We start from the raw sequence: 9917 nt of genomic DNA on the forward strand, positions 1-9917 counted from the left end.
ATGACTGAGCGACTGAACTGAACTGAATACCATTTATATAACAACTATGTCTCAGTAACTTAGAATTCAGAGTGTAAAACCAGTGTCATGAACATAAAACTCTCTCACTGTTGAAAGACCCAGAGAGATGATATGGGAAGGGTGGTGAGAGGGGGGTTCAGGGTTGGGAACTCATGTATACCTGTGGCTGATTCATGTCAATGTATGGCAAAACCAATACAGTATTGTAAAGTAAAAAAAAAAAAAAAAGAACATTCCTCCTTCAGTTATTTCCACTAATGATAAGAGGGCACACCAAACTAGATCATGTTGAACTTTACAAATGATCTTTACTCTTAATCTAAACAAATGTGTTTTAAAACATTCTGAAATGCTGCAACCTTGACTTCTTCATCTTTTCAATTGCCCAATGCAGGTCCTGTTGTTGCACAGGTCGAACTTCATCTTCATCATGGCTTTCTTCCATTGTAGAATTAACATATTCTCTGACACAGAGGAGGGCAGCATCTCGACACATTTCTTTTAGGTCACTGCCTGCAAACCCATCGGTTTCCTGGGCAACTTCTAGCAGGTCCACATGCCTATCCACATTTTCATTTTTCAAGATGAGTTTCAGGATTGCTTCTCTTTGTTTCAGAGCAGGCTGGTTGATATGGAATCTTGTGGGCATTCTCCTCATTATAGCTGAATCCAGATCCTGAGAATGATTAGTAGCTCCCATCACTATGACCTGGCAGCTATGATCAGTATCCAGTCCATCCGAGAGACTCATAAACTGAGCTTTCATCATGGCTATAGCTTCATGGTCAGAACTGGAACGGTTTCATAGAAAGGAGTCTATCTCATCTATAAAGATGGTGGAAGGCTGTAGTTTTATGGCAAGGGAGAAAACAGCAGCAGCCAGTTTCTGAGATTCTCTATACCACTTATCCGTCAGTGTTGAAGGATGAAGGTTAATAAATCGACAGCCTGCTTCTTTAGCTGTGGCCTTGGCAATCAACGTTTCACCACAGCCTGGAGGCCCATAGAGAAGCACATCTTTTTGAGGCTGTAGAAGCCTGGAATTTTCAAACAAATGCTTCTTTTTGATAGGTGAGATGACTGTATCTTTCAGATCTGTAATGACATCATCCAAACCTGTGCTATCACTCCAAGTAGCATGCATGTTAAGAGGGTATACTAGATGAGCAGCAATACTCATTTCATATTCTGAAAGCTTCACATTTTTCACACCAATTTGTTTCATTAATTTTTTGCCTGTTTCTGGGCTTCTACTTTTTGCTTTCTGGTTGGATCAATTGCATCTACCATCCATTTACTGCACCAAATATTGTCAAACGGAAAATTAAACCAACAACTTCATTCTGACTCAAGAGACGAGAAAAGGTTTCAGCATCAACCATCTTGATTGTTAACCAGCCTTACACAGGAAGGAAACACCCAGGAACTAGTTTTAAAATATTTAAAGGAACCACCATACATTCCAGCAATTCCACCTCTGGAAATATATTTGAAGGAAATGAAATCATTATTTGAAGAGATATTGGCACCTCCAGGTTCATTGGAGCATGATTCACAATAGTTGAGACATGGAAACAACTTATATCCTATAGTGTATGACTGGATAAAGAAAATGTGTGTGTGTGTGTGTGTGTGTGTGTGTGTGTGTGTGTATAATAGTCCCCCCTTATCTCCAGGGGTTATGTTTCAAGATCCTCAGTGGATGCCTAAAACTGCCCATAGCACTGAACCCTATGTATATTATGGTTTTTTTCTATATATACATACATGTGATAACGTTTAAGTTAAAAATTAGGTAGCACACAAGATTAACAATAATAAAATAGAACAATATACTATAATAAAAGTTATGTAAATGTGATCTTTCTTTCCCTCCCTCTCAAATATCATTTAATTTCTTATATATCATAACTAAACAATTATCACTCACTGTGGCTGTAACTTCTGCAGTTTGAGATATCACAGCAAAACTAGCATAAATTTCTTTTTCACAGTTTCACCAATAGAAGATTCATTCTTACAATAGATCTTAGCAACCTCAGCATGTAATTTTTTTTCTTTCCCTATTAAATTGAGAACTTTCAGCTTTTCACTCAAAGGAAGCACTTTATGGCTTCTCTGGCCTATCTGAGTTGCCAGCATCACTACTCTTGCATGATGGGGCTATTATTAAGTAAAATAAGAGCTACTTGAACACAGTTACTCTGATACCAAGACAGTGGATCTGGTAATTGAGATAACTAGGAAATCCTGCAATTTTCAACAACATGGATGAAATTTAAGAGCATTATGCTAACTGAATTAAGTCTTACAGAGAAAGACAAATGCTGTATGATCTCAAGTGTATATGGAATTTATACAAAATTAACTCTTGAAAACAGTGAGTAGATTCGGGGTTGCCACATGCTTAGGTTGGGGAAAATGGGAAGATGCTGTTCAAAGGGTACAAATTTCCAGTTATAAGATGAATAAGTTATGGGGATCAAATATAAAGTAGGTGACTGTGGTTAACAATATTATATAGTACACTTCAAAGTTGCTAAGAGTAAATCTTAAAGGTTCTCACCACAAAAAAATATGTGAGGTGATGAGTGTGTTAATAACCTTTTTGTGGTTATCATTTCACAATATATACAAATCTCAAATCATTATATTTTATACCTTTTTCATACTCATTAGTTGTCAATTATATCTCAACAAAGCTGAAAAAAAAATATTTAAAAGAAAGCCTTTTAACAAACAGTTCAGAAACAACTAAAATTTTCCATTTGTATCCAAAAATATGAATCTAGATACAGACTTTATGCCTTCACAAAAACTGATTGTTCAAAATGGAGTAATTAAAAATGGACCATGAAACATAGAACTATAAAGTCCCTATAAGATAACATGGGCTTCCCTGATGGCTCAGATCTACCTGCAATGCAGGAGACCGGGTTCAATCCCTGGGTCAGGAAGATCCTCTGGAGAAGAAAACGGCAACCAACTCCAGTATTCTTGCCTGGAGGATTCCATGGACAGAGGAGCCCGGTGTGCTACACAATGGAGTTGCAAAGAGTTGGACATGACTGAGTGACAAATACTTTCACTTTCGAGATAACAAAGGAGAAAACCCACTGACCTTGGGTATGGCTTTTTAGATGCAACGGAAAGGTACTACACAAAAAAGAAACAATTGAGGGCTTCTTTGTTGGCTCAGTGGTAAAGAATCCACCTGCCCGTGCAGGAGACGTGGGTTCAGTCCCTGATCCAGGAAGGTCCTACACGCTGCAGAGCAACTTAACCCCGTGCATCACAACTATTGAGCCTGTGCTCTAGAGCCTGGGGGCCGCAACTACTGAGCTCACATGCTGCAGCTATTGAAGCCAGGCACTCTAGAGCCCATTTTCCACAACAGGGGAGGTTTCTGCACTGAGAAGCTCACTCAGCAGAACTAAAGAGTAGCCCCAGCTTGCCACAGTTAGACAGTGCAGCAGTGAAGACGCAGCACAGCCAAAAACAGTTTTCAAAAGGAATAATTGGTAAGTTTGGCTTCATTAAAATTAAAAACTTGTTTTATGAAAGAAAATACCAAGAGAATCAGTCACTAAGCCACAATTTGAAAGTATTTTCAAAAGACATATCTGATAAGGGTATTTTCCAAAATGAAAATTAACAACCCAGTTAAAAAATGAGCCAAAGACCTGAACAGATACTTCACTGAAGAACATATAGATCCAAAATAAGCATAGAAGATGTTCAACGTTCAGTTCAGTTCAGTTCAGTCGCTCAGTCATGTCCAACTCTTTGCAACCCCATGAATCGCAGCACGCCAGGCCTCCCTGTCCATCACCAACTCCCGGAGTTCACTCAGACTCGCATCCATTGAACCAGTGATGCCATCCAGCCATCTCATCCTCTGTCGTCCCCTTCTCCTCCTGCCCCCAATCCCTCCCAGCATCAGAGTCTTTTCCAATGAGCCAACTCTTCGCACGAGGTGGCCAAAGTACTGGAGTTTCAGCTTCAGCATCAGTCCCTCCAAAGAAATCCCAGGGCTGATCTCCTTTAGAATGGACTGGTTGGATCTCCTTGCAGTCCAAGGGACTCTTAAGAGTCTTCTCCAACACCGCAATTCAAAAGCATCAATTCTTCAGCGCTCAGCTTTCTTCACAGTCCAACTCTCACATCCACACATGACCATGGGAAAAACCATAGCCTTGACTAGATGGATCTTTGTTGGCAAAGTAATGTCTCTGCTTTTCAATATGCTGTCTAGGTTGGTCATAACTTTTCTTCCAAGGAGTAAGCATCTTTTAATTTCATGGCTGCAGTCACCATCTGCAGTGATTTTGGAGCCCCAAAAAATAAAGTCTGACACTGTTTCTACTGTTTCCCCATCTATTTCCCATGAAGTGATGGGATCAGATGCCATGATCTTCGTTTTCTGAATGTTGACCTTTAAGCCAACTTTTTCACTCTCCTCTTTCACTTTCACCAAGAGGCTTTTTAGTTCCTCTTCACTTTCTGCCATAAGGATGGTGTCATCTGCATATCAGAGGTTATTGATATTTCTCCCAGCAATCTTGATTCTAGCTTGTGCTTCTTCCAGCTCAGCGTTTCTCATGATGTACTCTGCATATAAGTTAAATAAGCAGGGTGACAATATACAGCCTCAACGTACTCCCTTTCCTCTTTGGAACCAGTCTGTTGTTCCATGTCCAGTTCTAATTGTTGCTTCCTGACCTGCATACAGATTCCTCAAGAGGCAGGTCAGGTGGTCTGGTGTTCCCATGTCTTTCAGAATTTTCCACAGTTTATTGTGATCCACACATTCAAAGGCTTTGGCATAGTCAATAAAGCAAAAATAGATGTTTTTTTGGAACTCTCTTGCTTTTTCCATGATCCAGCAGATGTTGGCAATTTGATCTCTGGTTCCTCTGCCTTTTCTAAAACCAGCTTGAACATCTGGAAGTTGACAGTTCACGTATTGGTGAAGCCTGGCTTGGAGAATTTTGAGCATTACTTTACTAGCATGTGAGATGAGTGCAATTGTGCGGTAGTTGGGGAATTGCAAGTTAAAACAACGACATACCACTGCACACTTACTCTGTGTGTGTGTTCAGTCACTAAGTCATGTCTAACTCCTTGCGACCCCATGTACTGCAGCACGCCAGGCTTCCCTGTCCTCACTGTCTCCTGGAGATATTATTAGAATGGCCAAAATGCAAAAAACTGGCAATACCAAATGCTGATGAGAATGTAGAGCAACAAAATTGTCATTCATTGCTGGTGCAAATACAAAATGGTACAGCCATATCGAAAGACAGTTTGCAGTGTCTTATGACACAGTCCAATAGTTGTGCCCTTGATATTTATCCAAATGATTTGAAAATATATATCCACACAAAAACCTACACAAAATGTTTATGGTAGTTTATAAAAGCTTTCTTAATAATTGCCAAAACTTGGAAGCAACCAAGATGTTGTTCAGTAGGTAAATAGATAGTGTGGTACATCCAGGCAATGAATATTATTCAATACAAAAAAGAAATGAGCTCTCAAGTCATGAAAAGACTTGGAGAAAACTTAAATGCATATTACTAAGTGAAAGAAATAGTTTGAAAAGGCTATATACTGTATGATTCCAACCATATGACATTCTGGAAGAGGCAAAACTGGAGACAGTAAAAAGGATTAACATTTGCCCTGGATTATAGAGGTTGAGTGGCAGGGCAGGGTAGGGCTGACAAGAGGAAGAACTCAGAGGATTTTTAGTGTGGGGAACTGTTCTGCGTGAAACTATAAAGATGGATATATGTCATAACACAATTTCAAAATGTATAGAATGCACAATGCTGAGACTGATCCGTAATGTAAACTATAGACTTTAGATAATGATATATCAGTGTAGATTCATAAGTTGCAACAAATGTACCACTGTGATACAAGATATTGATAGTTGGAAAGGTTTGGGGAGGCAAAACAGAGGGTATATGAGATCTCTCTTTAGTTTCCACTCAGTGGTGACTAAAACTGCTCTAAAAGATAAAGTTTATTAATTAAAAAAATTTTTAAAGAAATGGCATTGGTAAATCAAAGTATGTCTTTGGGCTGCCAGATCACAACATCTATGATAGAATATGAACTTGCAGTTTTGGAGTAAAAAGCGCATTACAGATTATCTGACTGAAGCCAATAATCATAAATGAGAACATTTAGGCTCAAAAAGTAAATGATTTGACCATGAAGGAAGAACTAGTGTTGACGGAACCTGTTCAAGTACCAGACCACCAAACCCTTATACCAATTGACCTTCTTGATAAACTTTACATGTGGTAGTCCATAAATCTTAGCTTTAAGAGAGATTATCTTTCTCTGTAATAATATTAACAATATTGATAGTATTTTATATTTATATTAAAATCTTAAGAAGCATATCTTACTTCCATCAGTACAATATAGAATATCTCCCCACAAAACACCCTGCAACAAAGATCAATAGAAATAAATGGTTTAACTTAAAAATACATTTCTCTGGGGAATTCCCTGGTGGTCCAGTGGTTAGAACTCAGTGTTCTCAATGCCAGGAACCCTGGTTCGATCTCTGGTTGGGGAATTAAAAAAAAAAATGGTGTCTCTCCTTAAAATTACATTGGCCATGGACAGAACAGAAGCAGACAGTAAGAGAACTGTCTCCTGAATGTAGAGCTCAGGTTTGTTAAGAGGCAGGGGTACCCAGAGTCTTCTGGAGTTATGGTGCTGAATTATGGTGCTACATACAGGCAGGCCCTCTGCAAGGAGTAGATGACTTCTCTGGCCAAGGATGCAACCTCCAACAAACTGCAACCCTCGTCCAGGACTCATTGCCTTCAGTTGCGGTAAGAGCAGGGAGCACGTGGGTCAAGTCATTTTCAGACTAAATCTGTGACTTTCTTTAACAGGATGACATATTTTAATAGGATGACATATTTAATGAGAACCTCAAACCACCAGTTTCTGAACCACACATCCAGGGAGGAGTCTCAGAGTTGTTAAATATTTGCCAAGCATCCAGTACCAGAGTCAGTTACAAACCCAGGCAGTCTGACTCCTGAGCTTGCACTCTTAACCTATCTCACAGTTATAGGTTATTATGGACTATCACACAGCCTCACAGTGAAACAATGACCTAATCTACAGAGCCTAACAACTTGATTAACTGTTGTTTTTCACAGAAGCAACTACTTTATTTTGCTATCTATGTTGTAGTTTTGATAACACCCTGCCACAGGCAACCGTTGTTTTGTTTTCTATCACCATAGATTTGTTTTACCTATACCTTAACTTCGGAGAAGGCAATGGCACCCCACTCCAGTACTCTTGCCTGGAAAATCCCATGGATGGAGGAGCCTGGTAGGCTGCAGTCCATGGGGTCGCTAAGAGTAGGACAAGACTGAGCGACTTCACTTTCACTTTTCACTTTCATGCACTGGAGAAGGAAATGGCAACCCACTCCGCTGTTCTTGCCTGGAGAATCCTAGGGACAGAGGAGCCTGGTAGGAGGCCGTCTATGGGGTCGCACAGAGTTGGACACGACTGAAGTGACTTAGCAGCAGCCGCAGCATACCTTAACTTTGTTGTTCATTGTTCCTTGTTCAGTCGCTCAGTCATGTCTGACTACTTGCAACCCCATGCACTGCAACAGGCCAGGCCTGTCCTTCACCATCTCCTGTAGCTTTCTCAAACTCATGTCCATTGAATCAGTGGTGCCATCCAACCATCTCATCCTCTGTTTTCCCCTTCTCCTCCTGCCATCAATCTTTCCCAGCACCAGGGTCTTTTCTAACAAGTCAGCTCTTCCCATCAAGGGGCCAAAATATTGGAACTTCAGCTTCAGCATCAGTCCTGCCAATGAATGTTCAGGGTTGATTTCCTTTAGGATTGACTGGTCTTATCTCTTTGTTGTCCAAGGGACACTCAAGAGTCTTCTCCAACACCACAGTTCAGAAGCATCATTTCTTTGGCCCTCAGCCTTCTTTATGGTCCCACTGTCACATCCATGCATGACTACTGGAAAAAGCATAACTTTGCCTACACAGCCCTTTGTCAGCAAAGTCTCTGCTTTTTAATACACTGTCTAGATTTGTCACAACTTTTCTTCCAAAGAGCAAGCATCTTTTAATTTCATGGCTGTAGTCACCATCTGTAGTGATTTTGGAGCCAAAGAAAATAAAATCTGTCTCTATTTCCACTGTTTCCCCATCTATTTGCCATGAAGTGATGGGACTGGATGCCATGAACTTCACTTTTTGAATGTTGAGTTTTAAGCCAGGTTTTTCACTCTCTCCTTTCGCTTTCATCAAGAGGCTTTTTAGTTCTTCTTCACTTTCTGCCATAAGGGTGGTGTCATCTGCGTATCTGAGGTTATTTATAATTCTCCTGGCATTCTTGATTGCAGCTTGTGATTCATCTAGCCCATATTTCTTGTGATGTACTCTGCATATAAGTTAAATAAGCAGGGTGACAATATACAGCCTTGACACACTCCTTTCCCAATTTTGAACCAGTCTGTTGTTCCATGTTCAGTTCTAACTGTTTCATTCTGACCTGCTTATAGGTTTTGCAGAAGTCAGGTAAGGTGGTCTGATATTTCCATCTCTTTAAGAATTTTTCACAGTTTGTTGTGATCTACACAATCAAAGCCTTTAGCATAATCAATGAAGCAGAAGTAGATGTTCTTCTGGAATTTTCTTGCTTTTTCTATGATCCAGTAGATGTTGGCAATTTGATTCTAAAACCAGCTTGAACATCTGGAAGTTCATGGTTCACGTACTGTTGAAGCCTAGCCTGGAGGATTTTGAGCATGACCTTGCTAGCATGTGAAATGAGTGCAATTGTACACTGGTTTGAACATTCTTTGGTATTGGAATGAAAACTGACCTTTTCCAGTCCTCTGGCCACAACTGAGCTTTCCAAATTTGCTAGCATACTGAGTGCAGCACTTTAACAGCACCATTTTTTGGCTTTGAAATAACTCAACTGGAATTCCATCACTTCCACTAGCTTTGCTCATGGTGATACTTCCTAAGGCCCACTTGACTTCACATTCCAGGATGTCTGGCTCTAGGTGAGTGATCATACCATCATGGTTATTCAGGTCATTAAGTTTTTTTATATACAGTTCTTCTGTGAGTTCTTACCACCTCTTCCTAATATCTTCTGCTTCTGTCAGGTCCATACCATTTCTGTCCTTTACTATGCCTAATTTTGCATGAAATGTTCCCTTGGTATCTCAGTTTTTTTGAAGAGATCTCTAGTTTTCTCCATTCTATTGTTTTTCTCTATTTCTTTGCATTGTTCACTTAGGAAGGCTTTCTTACCTCTCCTTGCTATTCTTTGGAACTCTCCATTCAGATGGATATACATTTCCTTTTCTCCCTTACCTTTTGGTTCTCTTTGCAGCTATTTGTAAGACCTCCTTAGACAACCATTTTGCCTTTTTGCAGTTCTTTTTCCTGGGACAGTCTTGATCACTGCCTCCTGTACAATATTACAAACCTTCATCCATAGTTCTTTAGGTACTCTGTCTATCAGATCTAATCCTTTGAATCTATTTGCCACTTCCACCGTATAATCATAAGGGATTTAATTTAGGTCATAACTGAATGACTTATTGATTTTCCCTACTTTCTTCAATTTAAGTCTGAATTTTACAATAAGAATTTCATGATCTGAGCCACAGTCAGTCCCAGGACTGTATAGAACTTCTCCATCTTTGGCTGCAAAGAATATAATCAATCTGATTTCAGCATTGACAGTCTGGTGATGTCCATATGTAGAGTTGTCTCTTGTGTTGTTGGAAGAGGATGTTTGCTATGACCAGTATGTTCTCTTGGCAAAACTCTGTTAGCCTTTGCCCTGCTTCATGTTGTATTCCA

The 9917-nt window shown here is 39.8% G+C and overlaps 1 pseudogene; it reads right to left on the reverse strand.

Annotated features, from left to right (window-relative positions):
* Positions 1 to 335: 335 nt before the first annotated feature.
* On the reverse strand, positions 336 to 1409 carry LOC128055838 (outer mitochondrial transmembrane helix translocase-like; annotated as a pseudogene).
* Between the last annotated feature and the right edge of the window lie 8508 nt (positions 1410 to 9917).

This window comes from Budorcas taxicolor, chromosome 1 (genome assembly GCF_023091745.1).
Source record: "Budorcas taxicolor isolate Tak-1 chromosome 1, Takin1.1, whole genome shotgun sequence".
NCBI classification, from domain to species: Eukaryota; Metazoa; Chordata; class Mammalia; order Artiodactyla; family Bovidae; genus Budorcas; species Budorcas taxicolor.